Source organism: Protomyctophum parallelum (assembly GCF_964188405.1).
Source record: "Protomyctophum parallelum genome assembly, chromosome: 8".
In the NCBI taxonomy this organism is placed as follows: domain Eukaryota; kingdom Metazoa; phylum Chordata; class Actinopteri; order Myctophiformes; family Myctophidae; genus Protomyctophum; species Protomyctophum parallelum.
The window spans coordinates 2,184,494-2,206,106 of NC_139703.1; the positions used below are offsets into that span (position 1 = coordinate 2,184,494).

The following is a 21,613-nucleotide window of genomic DNA, read 5'->3' on the forward strand; positions in this document are numbered from 1 at the left end:
GGGGTTCTCAAACATTTTCATGTTAAAGGTATATTCAGTGATTTCACTTCAATTCAAATATCACTTATTTTTTTGTTTTGTTGTGATAATCCTCTCTACTATAGAGTGTGCTGACCATATAAGGAGTTCCTCCCTGTCCCCAGTTAACCCCTGGGGGTCAACAAACCTTAGGTTTCGTTTTTGGCTCTCTATCCTGATTGGATGAAAGGCTTAGTAAGTCCCACAGCCAAAAACGAAACCTAAGGTTTTTTGAGTGAAATCACAGAATATACCTTTAAGGACACCCGAATATCGTATGTACAGTATCGGGACTGCAGAACCAAGATAAGAGATGACTGTAGTTGTTGAATAAGTTATAACGGTCTATGATCTGAATAATCATTCTTACATTCTCTCTAGCCGGCGAAATAATGAAGTACATTTTGCTGGGGACCCCCTGGAACTGCCTCAAGGCCCTTTGAGCACGCACGCACGCACACACACACACACACACACACACACACACACACACACACACACACACACACACACACACACACACACACACACACACACACACACACACACACACACACACACACACACACACACACACACACACACACACACACACACACGTACGTTTCTCTCCAGTCCTACTAGCCTAATTACAAAGTTACACTTTGTCCGTAAAGTGCAGAGTGTGCGTAAAAAAAATGAATGCTTTGATTCCATGTGTGTCAAATCTGAAACCCAGGAAATCAACAGGAGTTCTCGTCCATGTCCCTCGTGGGTTGGCCTCAACCACTTGCAAAGTATTTCTGGAAACGGGGTGCTTCAATGGTGTTTCAATGGGCTCAACGTGGAGAGGCAAACAACCAAAGTGTCCAGTGATGTTGTGCATGTTGGCAAAAATCTGTACAACCTTTGCTTAAATTATGCAAGCACCTTGCAGCCACTCTTCGACCTCTGCCACGCGGGGAGGAGAACGACCGCTTTTAAAGAGGGTCTATGCCGTCTCCCTCTACTCAAAGTGGAGTGATGATGAGAGCACTCGATGGAGGCTGATGGCGTCTGGCTAGGTTGTTATTGTCATCATCTAGGTGGGGGAGTTCAGCCATTGACAGGCTCTCGCCATCAGTATCGGAGAGTGGACGATGGGGGAACAGGGGAGATTGGGGTGGCGGGGGGGAGGTGGTGGGGCGCTGCTATGCTATGCCATGCCTGGAAAGACGCCTCGTCCTTGGGCTATAGCGAGGAGGAGGAGGAGTAGCCCCGTCTTCTCACGAAGCGGTGAGGAAAACTGGACTCGTCAAGACGGGGTGTGTATTAGACAAGGTGTGTTAACCCATTCTGAACGGGCACCCATTTTGGTGTCAGCATCATGTTATGCTTTAGCTATTGAAAAATAGCAGATCTACAAGCTCATATCGCGCCACCGAGTGGCGCGATACGAGCTTGTAGGTCTGCTATTTTTTGAAAAATCGAAGAACGACTGACATTTTTAGAATCTGATCTCAGGTCAGAATGGGTTCATCAGACCAGTGTGTGTCCGGCGGAAACCTCGTATGAATCTGATCTCAGGTCAGAATGGGTTAAAGTGTCTAGACGTGAGCCGGCGAGACTAAGGAAGCTAAGTCTCCGGGGGGGCCTGGCTGCTTTTGGACATGACAGAGAGAACGATCTCTTGAAAGGGTGGCAGGGACTAAAACCAACACTGCTTTAGTGAGGCCTTTATTCTCTCTGGAGAGCTATACGGGAGAACTGAGAGAGACAGAGAAAGAGGCCAGGTCAGAGAGAGAGAGAGAGAGAGAGAGAAGATAAAATATTGAAAGGGCCATGAGAGCTGTCAACGGCATGTCAGTGCAGGCAATCACCTCCCCGAAAATTCCACATTTTCAAAATGTAAAAAAAATAAGAAAATCTACGAGCTCACAAAGCATTGCGATCCATTGTGAGCTTCTAGATAGGTTATTTCCTCTATTCCTTGTAATAAAAGAAGTACAGAGGCTTACGAGGTGAATTAATATATTAATTTGAAGATAAAAAAAGACTGCTATTAACCCATTTTGGGCGGGAACCCCTTTTGGTGTTAGCATTATGTTATGCTTTAGCTATTGAAAAATAGCAGATCTACAAGCTCATAGCGCGCCACCGTGTGGCGCGCTACGAGCTTGTAGGTCTGCTATTTTTGAAAAATCGAAGAACGACTGACATAGAAACATGGCTTTTTCAGAAAGCTGTCGGGATATAGAAGACGTTTTTTAGAATCTGATCTCAGGTCAGAATGGAATAACACTCACTTGTAATGGAAAGGAGTTCAAAGTGAGCTGAAATGGTGGTGCCCTGCGGGCCTGCGTTGTGCCACAGGGGGGGAAGATGGCACACAGGAAACGCAGCACTGACTGTACTGCGGAGGATGCTACGACACTGACGACAACCTTAACCCATTCTGACCTGAGATCAGATTCATACGAGGTTTCCACTAGGACACAACACTGGTCTGATGAACCCAATTCTGACCTGAGATCAGATTCTAAAAAATGTCAAGTCGTTCTTCGATTTAAAAAAAAAATAGCAGACCTACAAGCTCGTATCGCGCCACTCGGTGGCGCGATATGAGCTTGTAGATCTGCTATTTTTCAATAGCTAAAGCATAACATGACGCCGACAACAAAATGGGTGCCCCCGGTCAGAATGGGTTAACCCATTTAGGCCTGACGTCGAACATTAAAAAAAAAAGTATTCTAAAGTCATGACAGTTGTTTGAAATACCTATGTTTCTATATCAGTGGTTCTCAATATTTCATGTCAAGGACCGCCCAAAAATATATGAAATTTGCGTTAAAAACTTGCTCTGTAAAACAATATATATTCAAAGATTTCAGGCACATTTTCACGATTTTTCAAAAATAGCAGACCTACAAGTTCATAGTGCGGCACTCGGTGCAGCGCTATGAGCTTGTAGATCTGCTATTTTTCAACAGCTAAAGCAAAAACACCCAAATGTTTTCTGGAGAAAACAAAATGTAACGTCTGTTGCTATGTCAGTGGTTCTCAAACTCTCTCTCTCTATTTCGTTCGAGCCCCAGTAGCAAAAATCTAGCTCATAGATTATAAACGCATGGGCTTTGTAATGGTTAAAGTGGTTAAAATATAAAATGAACACAGATATGCTTTCCCGGTTTCAATGGGTTAAAACAAGCAAGACGTGATTCTACAAGCTCGGCTATATTAGCTGAATTAAAAAGGCCCGTAATGTGCCAGGGAAGGGTAATGGGGTGAGAACAAGGCAGGTGTTCATGCCTTCTGCACCAGTAATTGATAGGAGAATTCCTTATGCCATTCTGACCGGGAACCCATTTTGGTGTTAGCATCATGTTATGCTTTAGCTATTCAAAAATAGCAGATCTACAAGCTCGTTGTAGATCTGCTATTTTTGAAGAAGAACGACTGACATTTTTTTTAAATCTGATCTCAGGTCAGAATGGGTCAATCAGACCAGTGTGTGTCCAGTGGAAACCTCGTATGAATCTGATCTCGGGTCAGAATGGGTTATTATGCATTATGCACAATGTGGCATGAGGCGACATCAGCATAAAAAAAGAAAGGAAAGAAAAAGAGGATTGACAACTTGCTGATCACATGCGGAAAAAGAGAAAAATGACAACCAAAATGCAACCTAACTCAGCATGACGCACTGTGTGTGTGTACTGTGTATACCCAAAAACATACACTGCCCTTTAAAAGGCTGAAATACGTCCTTTCAAAAGGCTGAAATAATCCCATTCATGCAGGATTTTGTTTTAAAAAGGGGACCATAAGGGCTGGGGCAATATATCGATATCTTGATATTAAGACTGCTAGATCATAATATTGTGATATGGCATGTGATTTGGCATGCGAATATACACAATGTGTGCGCGCGAATGAGGAAAGATGACAGAGGGGCGTTGAGGATGAAAGCAGAGAGAGAGAGAGGTGGTGAAGGTGAAGTTTAAATACTCAGGGTCAACTGCCCGAGCTTGCATGTTAATAAACGGGGAGTTTGGAAGAGAAGTGACCGGCGGGGTGGAACGGATGGAGGAAAGTGTCGGGAGTGATTTGTGACAGATGAGTGAGAGCGAGAGTGAAAGGGGAGTTGTAAAATGTACCCATTCAGGCATGACGTCGGGGAAAAAAAAGTTTTCTAACCCATTCTGACGTGAGATCAGATTCATACGAGGTTTTCCACTGGACACACACTGGTCTGATTAACCCATTCTGACCTGAGATCAGATTCTAAAAATGTCAGTCGTTCTTCGATTTTTCAAAAATAGCAGACCTACAAGCTCGTATCGCGCCACTCGGTGGCGCGATATGAGCTTGTAGATCTGCTATTTTTCAATAGCTAAAGCACAACATGATGCCGACGCCAAAATGGGTTCCCGTTCAGAATGGGCTAAATCATGACAATTTTAGGCACATTTTAATGATTTTTCAAAAATAGCAGACCCACAAGCTCGTAGCGCGCCACTTGGTGGTGCGCTATGAGCTTGTAGATCTGCTATTTTTCAATAGCTAAAGCATAACATAATGTATGTAACCACCAAAAGGGGTTCCTGCTCAAAATGGTTCAAGAAGGCAGTGAGAGCAGTTACATACCATAGAAACGGTGGCACTTGGCCCTGTATTCTACTTTGTTATACACATTATGGTTATATATAATGGTAAGCAAACTAAAATAGTGAGATATAGCCAATTTCCATGCTCAAGCTGGGAGCTTGTAGAACAGCTAACAATTCTTACAAAAAATAAGAATCGTTAATTAATTGTAAATCGAGGCAAAAGTTTAAAATAACGGCGATGTTGATTTGAAGTCCTATCGCCGAGGCCCATAGGGGAAGGTAACAAAGATCACAGGGAGGAAACACACACACACACACACACACACACACACACACACACACACACACACACACGGTTCCTAACAAAGATCACAGGGAGGAACCACACACACACACACACACACACACACACACACACACCCCCCCCCCCACACACACACACACACACACACACACACACACACACCCACACACACACACACACACACGGTTCCTAATGAGACCCGGTGTGTGTGGAGTGGACCACTGAGGAGGGAGCAGCATGTAGAATCACAGGAGCAAACGCTGCCTTCATGTTGGACTTCACCACAGCTCTCAAGTTCAAGGGCAAAGAAGGGCACGTGTGTCTCTGGACCTAATCAGCGGACACTATACGGTCGACAACTGACTGGGCGAGTTCACGGCGGGCCGCGCAGCGCGTGGAGCGACACAAAATGAAATCTGGGAGCTAGAAAGGTCATGTGGAGAAACTACACTGTACCGGTAGGTGTTAATTAAAGTCACACTATTTTGCGACAGTCTATTGCACAGTACCTGTTCTCTCTCTCTCTCTCTCTGTGTGTGTGTGTGTGTGTGTGTGTGTGTGTGTGTGTGTGTGTGTGTGTGTGTGTGTGAGAGAGAGAGAGAGAGAGAGAGAGAGAGAGAGAGAGAGAGAGAGAGAGAGAGAGAGAGAGAGAGAGGAGGATGCACACAGTGTGCAGAAGAAGCAGAGAGAAGGGACAACATTTGCATTTCCATGTACAGTACTTTGTCTGGGAAAAAACAGGAAAGCAGATTAACATGGTGCACCATCTCCCATCGTATCAGACCCATCAGCTGCAGTTCCACGGCCTTCCCCGGGCGCAACTCATTCCCACAATCCCCAGTAATGAAAGCAAATCAACTCTCAGTCTATTTACCCAGACAGAGGATGTATACCTTTACACGTTACTCCATCTAATTCAGTATTTTAGCCGTGACCCCCCTCCTGAGATACTTCCGGGTCCTACTTTTGTGTCGCTTTTGTGTCCCCATAGAGTTATACTGTGACGCTCCGTCTGACTAAATCTGAGACGAAAACAACCACGCAAGTCTCATTTCACCGCTTTCATCGCAACAACAAAGCGGCTGCTCTCCCAAATCTGCTTGTAACCGTGGCCGTCTGTCCCACATGGAATACTATCGCCATTTTATTTTATTGTGTCAACTAAATCCTCATTAATTGCAAACTAGATTCAACATACTCAAGCCTGCACACATTCTAAATATGCCCCCGAAATATTGTACTGAGCAAATGGACTGTTACCACCTTCAATAATAATGATAATAGTGGACTTTATTGTCTCCACATCATATCATTATTTTCTTTGTCATGGACACGGAGACAAAACATTAATACATTAAGACCTTCTAGAGAGAGAGAGAGAGAGAGAGAGAGAGAGAGAGAGAGAGAGAGAAAGAGAGACAGAGAGAGAGAGAGAGAGAGAGACAGAGAGACAGAGAGACAGAGAGACAGAGAGACAGAGAGACAGAGACAGAGAGAGAGCGAGAGAGAGAGAGAGAGAGAGAGAGAGAGAGAGAGAGAGAGAGAGAGAGAGAGAGAGAGAGAGAGAGACAGAGAGACAGAGAGACAGAGAGACAGAGAGAGAGAGAGAGAGAGACAGACAGACAGACAGACAGACAGACAGACAGACAGACAGACAGACAGACAGACAGACAGACAGACAGACAGACAGACAGACAGACAGACAGACAGACAGACAGACAGACAGACAGACAGACAGACAGACAGACAGACAGACAGACAGACAGACAGACAGACAGACAGACAGACAGACAGACAGACAGACAGACAGACAGACAGACAGACAGACAGACAGACAGACAGACAGACAGACAGACAGACAGACAGACAGACAGACAGAGAGACAGACAGAGAGACAGAGTGTAGACTGTATAAGAACAAGGCAGGTTTCCCCCAGTGGTGAAAGAAATACTCCCATTTTGTATTGAGTAAAAGTATTAGAATATACGTAAGTGGGACTCATTTTGCAGAATTCACAAAAAAAAACATGCTTTGGAAATAGCAGATCTGTAAGCTCACAAGGTGTCGTATTATAAGTAAGAATGCATAGGGCTGAAGTGGTCAATTCATGTTGTGTAATAATAATAATCAAAATCTAACTAAGTAACTAGTAAATAAAAGTTACACCACTGCTTTCCCCAAAGCGTGCGGGTCGTTATGAAACTAACGCCGCGGCTAACCGGAGGAGGCTAATCAAACTCTTGGGAGTGAGGGGACAGATGCACGCACGCACGCACGCACGCACGCACGGACGGACGCACGCACGCACGCACGCACGCACGCACGCACGCACGCACGCACGCACGCACGCACGTACTGAGATCAGATTCTAAAAATGTCAGTCGTTCTTCGATTTCTTTAAAAAATAGCAGACCTACAAGCTCGTATCGCGCCACTCGGTGGCGCGATATGAGCTTGTAGATCTGCTATTTTTCAATAGCTAAAGCATAACATGATGCAGACACCAGGTGCCCGGTCAGAATGGGTTAAAGTAAACCTTCTAGGTCTGAGAGAGTTTATCTATGCCCTGAGGGAGAAAAAAAAACGAAAAAAGCAAGACTAGAGAGAAATAAATTCAACAATAGACAAATTGACAATGTGTAGATTCACATTATTAAGCATTGATTGAGACCAAATATTCACCTGTGAGGATTATTTCGGAATAAGAGAGAACAGTCACCCATGCCTTTCTTCCTCCTTGCAATAACCTAATTGGCCTCTGTGCTGTGACAGACCTTCACAGACTTCCAATTACACAAACTATGGAGGCTAAGAGTGCAGCCTAATGCATCTGCTGCGGGGACAGGGCTCATAGCATCCATTCAACAAACTGAACTGCGCTTCATTTGAAGAATTAACCACTTTCAAAAGGGGGTAATTATTTTATCAACACTGAACTAATGAGCTGTGCTAATTAGTAAAAACAATACAGATGATCCGGGAGACGCTCATTACGTTCTCTTGCACTACAGTATACAGAAATATATTATCGTATAACCTCACCTCACCTCTAAATGGCATAGCAAGTTTCACTATGGCACTGGCTGCATTGCACTATAGGAATGAATCTTTAGACATTTCTGTTCATCTTTATCGGAGTGGTATAAAGCTGATATTATACAAGTTAATCTCTTTGTAAAGTTTTACCATTTTCCAATTCTCTGAAAAGGTCACAGTCTGAAAGAAAGAAACGGCATTCCGTCATTCAAGCCACGATAGAAGACGACGCACGGCGAGTGGAAACCTTGTGAACCTTTCCCTCCATCTGGACAGATAACCCATTCTGACCGGGCACCCATTTTGGTGTTAGCATCATGTTATGCTTTAGCTATTGAAAAATAGCAGATCTACAAGCTCATATCGCGCCACCGAGTGGCGCGATATGAGCTTGTAGGTCTGCTATTTTTTTGAAAAATTGAAGAACGACTGACATTTTTAGAATCTGATCTCAGGTCAGAATGGGTTCATCAGACCAGTGTGTGTCCGGGCGGAAACCTCGTATGAATCTGATCTCAGGTCAGAATGGGATAATGGCCTCAGCAGGAGGACGTCAGGGGGTGAGCATGTAGGGGGAAATACGTCGGGCACCATCGCGTTAAGCGGCAAGCATTGTGTGATCCTCTTTCCATTGGCCAATTCCAGAGCCAAACGCCAGTCTTTGAAGCAAAACAAGCCCCGAGTCTGAACAACAAAAAGCGCCAGTCCGTGACCCATTTGACCTGCTATACTGTACCTGAGTGTATACGGCTGTACGCCTACAGTATAGCCGCTTTTATAGCACTGCCGGCACCTCTAATGATGGCCCCTCTGTCTGTGGTGGTACCGGATTATACAATGCCTCATTTCTACTTGGTTGCGTGCTCCGAAAATAGCAGATCTACAAGCTCACAAGCTCACAAATTGGCTATTTTCCATGTGCGACACCCAGGCACAACTGAGTATATAACTCAGGCTTAAGTGTCCCGGACTGACGAAGACACCTCTGTGCCTCCAGTGGGTGCCCGGCGTGACGGCTGAGACCTCGTTAGACGACGGGTCCACCTCGTGGCACAGAGACACAGCCAGTGTGTCTAATGACGTTCCTATGAGAGAACGGCCCCTGGGCTCCAACGCAGTGACAGAGAGGCACCCTGACACCTGACAGCGGTTCCCAGGCATGTACTTAATCTAGCTGCAGACTTAAAGTCGTAGTATATATATATGAAGTCCTCATTAAAAATATATCCTACATCGACAACTGTGGGAGTCTCCACGGAGATGCTTTAAAGCCTTGGACAAATGCTAAGACTTTTGAGGCCGATTATAGCGATGATTTGGACATCACGGCTGATTTACAAGATCAGACCGGAGTCTGTGCATAATACATGGCAACAAAACTCAAAAACAGATTTCAAATTCCTCCGAGGCAGATCACACCAGCAGAATACAGCCACCAGGCAATCATCAATTATTTAGTATAGGCCTATTGCATAAGTGGGACTGGTGTTGCCTGTTAATACGTGCATGAATTGTTGATGTAAAAAGGGATATAATCGCTAAATATGGATGGCTACACAACTGCACATTGCTGCCAGCGCTTAAATCACAGGTCAGAAAGGGGCTGAAATGGGTCTGGAGCTGGAGCTACTGGAGCTCATATCGCGCCACTCGGTGGCGCGATATGAGCTTGTAGATCTGCTATTTTTCAATAGCTAAAGCACGACATGATGCCAACACCAAAATGGGTGCCCGGTCAGAATGGGTTAATCCTATCTTGATTTACAGTCAGGGCTATTAGATCATTTGATCGATTCATGACTGGTGGTCAACATGAAAAACAATAGCATGTATACATCTGCAGTAAATGTTGTTACAGTTTTGTTGTAGTTTACACTAGTCCTCTCCATACGCGACCTCGACCCAAATGTTACCATTAACCTCCGTTTCTTCACCTTTTCATTGCAAACTGGAGAACAAATGCAACCGGTAACTTTTGTTACTTTTAGTTTTTTGTACTCTTTGAACCCATTCTGACCTGAGATCAGATTCATACGAGGTTTCCACTGGACACACACTGGTCTGATTAACCCATTCTGACCTGAGATCAGATTCTAAAAATGTCAGTCGTTCTTCGATTTTTCAAAAATAGCAGACCTACAAGCTCGTATTGCGCCACTCGGTGGCGCGATATGAGCTTGTAGTTCTGCTATTTTTCAATAGCTAAAGCATAACATGATGCCGACACCAAAATGGGTGCCCGGTCAGAATGGGTTAAAACTGAAAGACTCAAGACCAACATTGGAAGTCAGAATAAGTCAGGCATTATCTAGTGGCTTTTTACCATCCGTTGGGTTTGGATACTAAATGTCATATAGTGTCTCCCTAGCTAGCTGATACCAATCTGCGGCGACCATGGATATTCCTCTTGACCTCGACAATTCTCGGAAAATGTCTTTGCTTTGGCATGCTCAATATATCGGACAGGTAGTCCATTCTACAGGGCTACATGGATACAGAGCTGACATTAATATGTTCTCGTAGCCGACTAAGCCTGGCAGTGGCTGTCACCGATAAGTAATAATGTGTAGGCTTACTTATGAAAGACCAATGGCATGTGCGTCGTCCGTCACTGCACTGGAGTGCTTTCATTTTTTTATTTCCCGACTAAACCTAGAAATTCAGAATCACATCACGGGCAGGCTCCGTTTATGCAAAACAATATTATGATAACAAATAATATTCCACTGTATATGTATACTTCCACTTGGGCAGATTAGCATCATCCTAATATGAGAGAGTGGATGTGCGAGGAATAACTCCACGTGTTACCCCACTACATGAATAGGTTAAGGCTGCGTAATGAGGAGGAGGAAAACGCTAAGCGGCTTACAGGAATCAGGCACTCTTTGAGAGACAGGCCGCCTTGCCCTCCATCCAAAGCCTATTTACAGCCAATTTCAGATGCATGGCTTTTCATGAGCGGCGGGGAGACCTTAAAGCCTGCTAATGTGCCTTTGCACGTGTGTGTGTGTGTGTGTGTGTGTGTGTGTGTGTGTGTGTGTGTGTGTGTGTGTGTGTGTGTGTGTGTGTGTGTGTGTGTGTGTGTGTGTGTGTGTGTGCGTGCGTGTGTGTGTGTGCGTGCGTGCGGGGGGTGCGTGTGTGTGCGCGCATACGTGTCCATGGGTGTCATACCAGCGATTCAAACGCCTCCAATGGGCTCCTGATGGCGTGCCGAACGACGGCCCCAAAAGCGCTAGCCGTGTGCTAGCCTGTCAGCGGGCCGTCCTGTCCATGCTAAAATAACCTTGAGTTTTAAAACCAGCCCGTTAACCCATTCTGAACGGGCACCCATTTTGGTGTCAGCACCATGTTATGCTTTAGCTATCTAAAAATAGCAGATCTACAAGCTCATATCGCGCCACCGAGTGGCGCGATACGAGCTTGTAGGTCTGCTATTTTTGAAAAATCGAAGAACGACTGACATTTTTTAGAATCTGATCTCAGGTCAGAATGGGTTAATCAGACCAGTGTGTGTCCAGTGGAAAACTCGTATGAATCTGATCTCAGGTCAGAATGGGTTAAGCAGTACAGGGCCCCTCTCTCTCTTCTCCGAAAGCGTGTCACAGGAGGTAGGAGCAGGTAGGAGGAGAGCTGGGAAAAAACTCCCAGCTCTCACATCATCAGTCTTTTTTTCTGCATGACAGGGCCGGTCCCTCGAGGAGAGGGAAGGGGGTGGGGGTGGGGGTGGTGGGGCTGGAGCCCTGCTGGGAGTGGGGCGGTGCAGTACTGGTACCTTCTGTCTACTGCCTACTGTCTGATCAAAAAGGGGAAAACGAGGACACTGGCATGGCCTCCTATATGGCTGGAGTGGAGTTTGCTTCAGAGTGTACGGCTTTGGTGAGACGGAGTGGAAGGGTGTGGGAGACGTTATGGAAGAAGAAGCTGCAAGCTAAGCGAGGGGAGAGAACGGAGAAAAATAGACAGGCGGAGGAGGCGTGTGAAATGGAAGGAGCTAAAAGGGCAGAGTGTGTGGTCGGCTCGGATGGCACACGATGGAGAAAGCGATGACGTTTTTGACTTGACATTAACAGTTAATAGAGCTATATGTAAATGTTGGCCCATTTACACACAACAGCGAACAGCATTGCACTTGTTTTAAACTCTGAGCACGTGAACAACAGCAACGGCTTGTGATTTCCGCAGGGGAAATAGTATACACTTTCAATTCATTCAAGTCAAGTACATGTAAATAACTAAGTGCAGAAAGCAATAAAAAGAGCAACAGCGCAATTGTAAAATCCCATAATTCTGTGAAGCTCAAATTGCATATTGTCACTGTCGGGCATATAAACCTTGCATGTCCCAAAACCATTGCCTACTTTTCAGGAAACGGAGAAGAAATGAACTTGTGTTCAAATATCGCCCAATATAGCTATAATTGATTCACTTGTTAACATTTTTTATTCATTATTATATCGGTTAAATATGAATAAAACCCACAGACACAGCCATAATCACTTTCAACCTGGCGACATCATCATTATAGCATATATATTATTATTTTTTAAAGAAATAGACAAAGTATAATCTCACAACAAGGCTATTTTTCGCTTCTTTGCCACGAGGCAATCATAAGAATGAGTACAAAATATGGTAGGTTGTATGGAGGGGGTAAAAGATGAGAAGATAACATATTGAAATACAAAGTTTCTGCCGTGTCGGACAGCAATGATAAACAACGTGCAGTTGCCATGCAAGACGGACAAGCATGCGCATGCAAAATACAGGTTGTGTTTGGGCCAGGGGAAGTCCTGATTGAGGTACATTCGTATTGCCATTGACCTGCAAATCACCGGCCCTGCCCTCCGGAGAAAACGTCTCTACCTGTCAAAAATCTCGTCAATCAAAAATACTTTGGCCTTTCACACCCAATACCACCTGCATCACTCTCTCGCCCTGCATCGTTCATCCCTCATAACGCCCCTTCTCTCTCTCTCTCTCTCTCTCTCTCTCTCTCTCTAATCCTCTGTCCACGTTTCACAGCGGCAAACATCTCAAAACTTCCCCATAACTAACTAGTTCAGCACTTTCTGTCTCTTTAACCAGGCTTGACAGAACCTTCTAATGATCATAGCGTTGGATGTTTGGCACACATCAACAGTGATATATACCGCATAGGATTGTGAACATTTTATTTCATCAAACAGCATTCAGGTTTCCACAACAGCGAGAAGAAATGAAATGCTTGTAGCCTACTGTACCCCACTGTACAGTAAATATCTAAAACTGACACCAAAGAGAGGGAGAACATGTCTCGGCGAGAACGGTGGTTGATTGCAGATCGGCCGCTGAAGCCGGTTGAGGCCAATGACCGGAACTAATTGTACAATAGCGTTAAAGAGCTCAAGACTTCAGTTTTTTGCCCGAATTGAATAACAATAACCGCCTGTAGAACACTGAAGTCACATATTGTTTTGAAGTGCGAGGAGTCATATTTAAGTAAAACCTTTTGGATGCAAGCAGTCACTTCAGTGGCCTCTCACTCCCTGCACGTGTCACCAGCCAGCCAGCCCAGGAGGTTGACCCAAATGAGGCTACGTTAACCGAGTATGGACACGACAGTCAATCCTAAAGATCCTACTGAAGAAACAAATCACACAGCTATGGGGTCCACTCTTATCTCCCACCAAATCAGAGACGGAGAAAAGGGGGCAACTGCCTGAGCCAACACACACACCACTGGCCTTACTCAGACTCTGCCTCATGTCATAGACAGTGGGGGGGGGAAGGGTCAGGGGGGGATCAAAGTGTGTTTTATAACCCATTGTGATCAGATTCAAAAAATGACTTCTACATCCTAACAGTTTTCTGAAAAAGCTGTTTCTATGTCAGTCGTTCTTCAATTAAAATAAATAAATAGCAGACCTACAAGCTCGCAGACCTACAAACAGTACAGAACTGAATGAGGATGGCCCATGCCCCTTACACAACACTCCAAATGCTAGAAATGTAACAGCTAGAATGAATATGATGTGATACGGTGTGAGACATGCACACAAGGGCAAGCGATGGAAGAATAATTCATTGGATTTTGTACAAATGTTCTGCTCAATGGAGCATGGAATAGCCTTAATAATATAACATGCAATTTAGGGGCCAGCATTAGCCAAATAATGGTCCAATGCCTTCCAGCTTGAACAATTGTCCGGGTGCCGCATTGGGCAACACAGCAGGGGACCTTAGCCCATTCTGACCGGGCACCCATTTTGGTGTCGGCATCATGTTATGCTTTAGCTATTTAAAAATAGCAGATCTACAAGCTCGTATCGCGCCACCGAGTGGCGCGATACGAGCTTGTAGGTCTGCTATTTTTGAAAAATCGAAGAGCGACTGACATTTTTAGAATCTGATCTCAGGTCAGAATGGGTTCATCAGACCAGTGTGTGTCCGGCGGAAACCTCGTATGAATCTGATCTCAGGTCAGAATGGGTTAAAGTGTGAGTAATAGTAATGTGCCAGCCTGTGCGCTCCATATCAATACAGGGCCCACCGCCGCCGCGACTCAACATTACATTTTGATTTGTGAGGTCCCAGGACAGCACGCCGCTCGTACAAAATAATGTATTCACCGATGCTTTGAAGAGGTATAGCCCCGTTGTTTCAGCTCAGAAATAAAAAAATAAAAACACAAATTATGGGTGGTTATTTCCCTCCTTTATGATCCATATAAAGTTTCAAATTGTTCTGTGATAGATCTGTTTTTAGTTGGGGGTTTGTTTTAGTGTTGCCCATATACTGTATAGGACCACAATGGAAACAAGCCATTGGGGCTTTTTGTGTATCTAAAGTATTCAATTCAACCTCTATAGCCCACCTACAAATGACTGAGCATACATAACTGTATGTGAGGGTATGTTTGCGTGTGTGCATGTGCACTATGGGTTTTGTAGCTGGCTCCAAGCTTTATGGAAATCAGTGGGTGTAAAACAAAACAAGCAAAATCCCTACACTACAATCTCTATACACTCTACCTCCAACTCGACTCGCACAACAAATGGAACATGTGCTTTGGCAAAAACAACGGACAGGTGCGGGGAGATTAGCTATGAAAGACGGCGGGCCATGGCGGTCATTTTGCGACGGATAATATGTAGAACACGGTCCAACAGGGGATCGGGTGTGCCGACTGAAGCGAGAAACAAATGCCACGCATGGATGACGAGACCCCATCGGAGTGGGCCTTTTCTTCTCCGGCGTTCTCTGCGACAGATGGTAGCGGGCTAGGTGGTGTGTTGGGTCGGGGCGGAGAAGCATATGGTACACCCCAGCTGATCTCATGCACCAGCGCCAGGCCCAGTCGGAGGTGTAAATGCTGTCTTTGCACCTAGCCAGGGAGAGCCACGACGGCGCGCCCTACCGCACTGGAAGACACGTGGCACTTAACCAACCGTGTGTGTGTATATATTATACATACAGTACGTTTCAAAACACCTGCTGTGGCAGTAATAATATATTGTTGTGTGACAGGGCCTTAATGTATAAATACTGCCGTCATGGAAGCAACACTGTTATTGTTACATTATTGCCCATTAATGTACTCCAGACAAGATACTGTACATTACAATGTAAGGAGAAAGCCTGCTACTTATGAAAAGATCTGGGGTAGGTTCTTTGAGGTTCTACCTTCAATATCTCCTTTGGGTTGATTTTTGGGGTTGATTGCGAGTTCTTGTTGTCAAAGGGTGCTAGGGACAATACAGAGTAATGAAAGCTGTGTAGTTTACCTTTCTGGGGTGGGGTCTGGGTCTGGGGTGGGTCCTGGGGTCTGGGTCTGGGGTGGGGTCTGGGGTGGGGCCTGGGGTCTGGGTCTGGGGTGGGGCCTGGGTCTGGGGTGGGGCCTGGGGTCTGGGTCTGGGGTGGGGCCTGGGGTCTGGGTCTGGGGTGGGTCCTGAGTCTGGGTCTGGGGTGGGGCCTGAGTCTGTGTCTGGGGTGGGGCCTGAGTCTGGGTCTGGGGTGGGGCCTGAGTCTGGGTCTGGGGTGGGGTCTTGGGTGGGGCCTGGGGCCTGGTTCTGGGTTGGGGTCTGGGGTGGGGTCTGGGGTCTGGGTCCTGTTTATCGAGTTTTGCTGTTTTTGTTTTTCCTGTTGCTGTTCTTTGTTTTTCAGTTTGTCTTGTTTATAAAATAAAATAAAGTGATTCTGTAATTTTGTAATCTGATGATAATGTTTGCATCGTCAATAAAGAAATATTGGGAAAAAAGCCCATTAACCCTAAGATGCTTAGGTTACCTAACTTAGAGTATAGTTGGACCTAAACATCTCTATGAATTCAATGCGCTATGGGGTGTGTAATTGATAGAAAATAACTAATTTTGTTGGGTGAACTACTCCTTTAAGAAGGTATTCAAGTGTTTGCTTGCGTGCATATTCTTTTAATAGATCATCTACTTCTGGACTGTGAATCTTAGATAATGGCGCTGAAAGCCTCTTTAAGACTCAGAAGTCAGTGGATGATAAGTATTGAATATGTGTGCATGAGCGTCAGAGCAATTGCTCAGCAGCCAGTGTAAGCGACATACCGTTAGTGGTGTTACAGGTTTAACATATCTCCTAGGAGGAGATATGTTTAATCCTCCTCAATTTGGCGCAGCTCCTTCCTTTTCAGATTGAATTATTGAGCTACTAAATAAGTTTAAGTCATGGAGTATATAAATTCAGCTCTGTGACTGCTCAAGTGTCGAGTTTAGCGCAACGGGCATTTATTCAAGGCCTGTCTTTAATCCCCACGTGTCTATAATAACAACACAAAAAAGAGAGACAGTCTCCTGCCACTTAAGGCACGAACTGCGGTGAGGCTGAATGTTATGGCATAAACAAGAAGCACGTCAGTATGCTGTGCGTGTCTAGGAGCTGTAGAGTCGGGAAAGTGGCCTGCTCTTGAATTTTAAAAGGGTGAACTCATCCCGTTTATTGTTTATTACAGATCCCCATTAGTCCTCACTACAGTGAAGACTACTCTTCCTTGGGTCCAAACACTCAATCAAATTAAAACATAATTCATTGCAACTAAACATAATCACTGACTGCAGCCTTCAATTTATTTTTAAAGCTTGATTTATTGTCTATGTTTATAATGTGTGGCAGGAGCTCATTCCAATGTGCTCCTGCTCTATACATTACTGTTCTCTTACTGTAAGTGCATTTGTTCTAGGTATTAAAAGGGGGAGTAAACGACCAATAGCCTGTCTGGTGGCATAGCTATGTCTAGTATTGGTGGGTTGTAAACTGTGTAGGTTTACCAGAATGATATATATTAAAAAAGCCAACTGTTGATCCACTCTCATCCATGACAGGGCAGCATGCATCCACTCACTCAACACTAGTTCTCCCAGAACAGCGCAGAGCGAGGCGCGCTGCGCTGTTCTGAGTGAGCTGAAGTTTGTGTTGCAGGTTGTTATGGCCAGAGGAGCTGGAGGCTTGCTGGAGGCTTGTTTTTCAAGTCAATTCTACCCAAATCGCATTGCCAACTAAACACGCTGATTGAAAAAAACAATGGCAGACACAATAACAATGTCCTTGGCCAGTCAATTTGTTCTTTTACACATCATCTCCGAGGCGGCATCACCGTCTCTGACTGAACAGGCTTTTGGAAACTCAACGGACGCAAACAATTGGCCCACCCGTCTCCTGGTGGTGACAACAACATCCCCTGAACAAACGCGTTTGTTGGCAGATATGAGGTTCAAAGAATGTGGCCTAGAGTGTTTTATGTATATACAGTGTTTTATGTATTCAGTGCAAGGACTGATCCACGCTGGAACTCTTGCTTTCTGAGCACTTGCAAACATGATGATGAAAATACACATCAGCACAAATGCACAAATGCACAAAATGCACAGCACATCCACCTGTGATAAAATGCACAGCACATCCACCTGTGATAAAATGCACAGCACATCCACCTGTGATAAAATGCACAGCACATCCACCTGTGATAAAATGCACAGCACATCCACCTGTGATAAAATGCACAGCACATCCACCTGTGATAAAATGCACAGCACATCGACCTGTGATCAAATGCACAGCACATCCACCTGTGATAAAATGCACAGCACATCGACCTGTGATCAAATGCACAGCACATGCACCTGTGATAAAATGCACAGCACATCCACCCGTGATAAAATGCACAGCACATCCACCTGTGATAAAATGCACAGCACATCCACCTGTGATAAAATGCACAGCACATCCACCTGTGATAAAATGCACAGCACATCCACCTGTGATAAAATGCACAGCACATCGACCTGTGATCAAATGCACAGCACATCCACCTGTGATAAAATAGCAAAGACAATATACTCTTGATGGCCAGCCTCGCCTGTCAGATGAACGAGTTCCTGTTCATCGCACGAACGCACGCACGCACTCTGCTCGTCTATGGAGACACAACACAGCTGCGGTGGTCTCTCTGCTCTTCTATGGAGACACAACACAGCTGCGGTGGTCTCTCTGCTCGTCTATGGAGACACAACACAGCTGCGGTGGTCTCTCTGCTCTTCTATGGAGACACAACACAGCTGCGGTGGTCTCTCTGCTCGTCTATGGAGACACAACACAGCTGCGGTGGTCTCTCTGCTCGTCTATGGAGACATAACACAGCTGAGGTGGTCTCTCTGCTCTTCTATGGAGACACAACACAGCTGCGGTGGTCTCTCTGCTCGTCTATGGAGACATAACACAGCTGAGGTGGTCTCTCTGCTCGTCTATGGAGACATAACACAGCTGCGGTGGTCTCTCTGCTCGTCTATGGAGACACAACACAGCTGCGGTGGTCTCTCTGCTCTTCTATGGAGACATAACACAGCTGAGGTGGTCTCTCTGCTCTTCTATGGAGACACAACACAGCTGCGGTGGTCTCTCTGCTCGTCTATGGAGACACAACACAGCTGCGGTGGTCTCTCTGCTCTTCTATGGAGACATTTCAATACTGCAGTCGGGTAGGACTATAGAGCGTCGCAGTCGAGCCCCCTCGAGAGACCCGGAAAAGAAATCGCCGTTCATTTTCCTCATAGGCATTTTTTTTTTTTTTTGCGGCTTACGCCTTTTATTGGTTTTTTGAAGGGACAGACAGTAGGCTGACAGGAAAACGGGAGAGAGATGGGGGGATGACATGCAGTAAAGGCCGTGTCGGGCTCGGGAGTCGAACCCGCGGCACACTGCGACTGGATCACCAGTCGGGTGCCCAGACGGTTACGCCACCGCCTGGGCCCTCATAGGCATTTCTTAAAGTATTTATTTAAAGACGGTTACGCCGCGGACAAAGCCAACTCAGATCGTGACAAATCATGACAATGAACACAATGTGTTGGGCCGATCAAATCATTAGAAAGAAGAAAATAAAGGCAGGAGAGACAACACTATTTGTTTCGTTTTTCTTCTTATAAATTATTTCGCTCTATAGGACCACTGCAGGTTGACAAGAGGTGTCGCAATGAAACCCAAAATATAAATCTTCCCAAATGTTCTCTCCTTTACAGTTCAACCGTACAAATGTTGGCCCATGTTCAGATCAGATCCCAGATATTGAATCACTAAAGTACAGTATAGGGGGTGAGATAGAGGAGGTGAACAGGGAGATAAGAGAACATGAGAACACCTGACATGGGCAGAGAGAGAGAGTGAGGAGGAGGAGACAGGGCTAGGGAAAAAGAGACACGACTGGGAGGAAGAAAAGAAGGAATGCACTCCATGGCCTTGACATGAGTTGTCAAAAGGCAAGTAAATAAGATGACTATGTTGCAAAGAGATTGGATTTTTTTCTGTCCGCTGTTCATTTCAAATGACGAGATTGTCGTGTTCCGTACAATACGACATGCTGTCTAAAACCCGCGGAGACAAAAGGACAGGCTGACAAGGAAATATCTATCATTTGTACCCTTTTTCCCCACACGCAGCTGCAAAAATGTCTTAACATTCTTTTCTTTATACACATTTTCCCATCCACGACACAATTGGCCAATTCAACCGGTACAGGGTTTGGGCGAGTGAAAAGAAACCCATACCTCGGCATGTCACCAACCGAAATGAATTGAAGTGAAACCGTAGCAAAAACGTGTCATTTCAAGCTGGCCGGAAAACAGAATATATACAGGCACACGCATTCTGAAATAAATAAATAAATGTTGTGTTGTCGTCAAACAACAAGCTCCACATGTGGAAGGTGGAGATAAGCATCTGAGGCAATGTTTTCTCCATCTTTGCTTCGTCGATCACTGTTGGGAGAAGACGAGACGTCGGGTACGCGGGACATGAAGAAAAGGACGAGGAGGAGTGCTTGCGCTTTTTGATTTAGAATTCACACGAAGAATCCATCAAGATTTGCTCAACAGATGCATCTGTCACACGGGCACAGACACACAAAGTGGACCACGTAATCACACTTGTCATTGGCTTGCGGATGGGCACAGGTGTGTGTGTGTGTGTGTGCGTGTGTGTGTGTGTGTGTGTGTGTGTGTGTGCGCATGCGTGCTCGCGCATAGCTTTGTGTACACATCTGTGTGGAAAAGAAAACAGAAATCTATATTCATTAACCCATTCTGACCGGGCACCCGTTTTGGTGTCAGCATCATGTTATGCTTTAGCTATTTAAAAATAGCAGATCTACAAGCTCATATCGCGCCACCGAGTGGCGCGATACGAGCTTGTAGGTCTGCTATTTTTGAACAATCGAAGAACGACTGACATTTTTTTGAATCTGATCTCAGGTCAGAATGGGTTTATCAGGACCAGTGTGTGTCCGGCGGAAACCTCGTATGAATCTGATCTCAGGTCAGAACGGGTTAAACGTAACGGCTGCCATGATATCTCTCCACACAGTGCAAGATAGCAGAAACCCTGCATGCATATACAGCGAGCATGGATAGCATCGCTGGCTGAAGGAAAGGCAGCTCAGTCTTCCATTGACTGATGCTGTATATTATTACCGATAAGGCATTTAGGCTATTCAGAAGGGAGCCTGTTGCTGGCATTAACATTTCAGACACCCATTCATCCATATGCATGAAGACCGTAGGACTGCTTAAGGGAAATCCTTAAATGAAGTTTTGTGAGGTGCTACATTGGTTGGGTGAAAAACGATGCAACCTCTCAGACAATGAATTGAACAGAAAAATTCTAACTCCACTTACAATGTTGAGTAACCACCACCACCACTTCTGCCTTTACACAGGTAAGTGTGTTCTCGCCCCGTACCACAGCCTGTGGTTGTGGACTAAATGTCGGGATCTCCGCCGGGCGTTATCAGCAGCACAGAAGTCTGGCATCACCGCTGCTAGGGGGCGCTATCAAATGGTAAATGGTGCATTTATATAGTGCATTTATCCAAGGCGCTTTACATAGATTGTGCATTGCATTCACCCATTCATACAGCGATTGCGGCGGAAGCCATGCAAGGTACCAACCAGCACATCGGGAGCAATTTGGGGTTCAGTGGCTTGCCCACGGACACTTTGACCTGTAGACAGGAGGAGCCGGGATTCGAACCGCCGTCCCATGGATCATTGGACGACCAGCTCTACCTCCTGAGCCACAGCCACCCTATCACCATGGGTCACGGCTAGGACTTCGGTACTCCATTGTAATTGAGCCCAATCAGTGCATATTGTGTTTATGGGCCCTTGGAGGGTGCAGGCCAGGGACA

General features: G+C 45.5%; 1 protein-coding gene across 1 annotated transcript in view; it reads right to left on the reverse strand.

Annotated features, from left to right (window-relative positions):
- Positions 1–21,613, reverse strand: part of suclg2 (succinate-CoA ligase GDP-forming subunit beta) — a 170,281-nt gene that overhangs the window by 94,639 nt on the left and 54,029 nt on the right. The gene's annotated exons all lie outside the window — the stretch shown is intronic.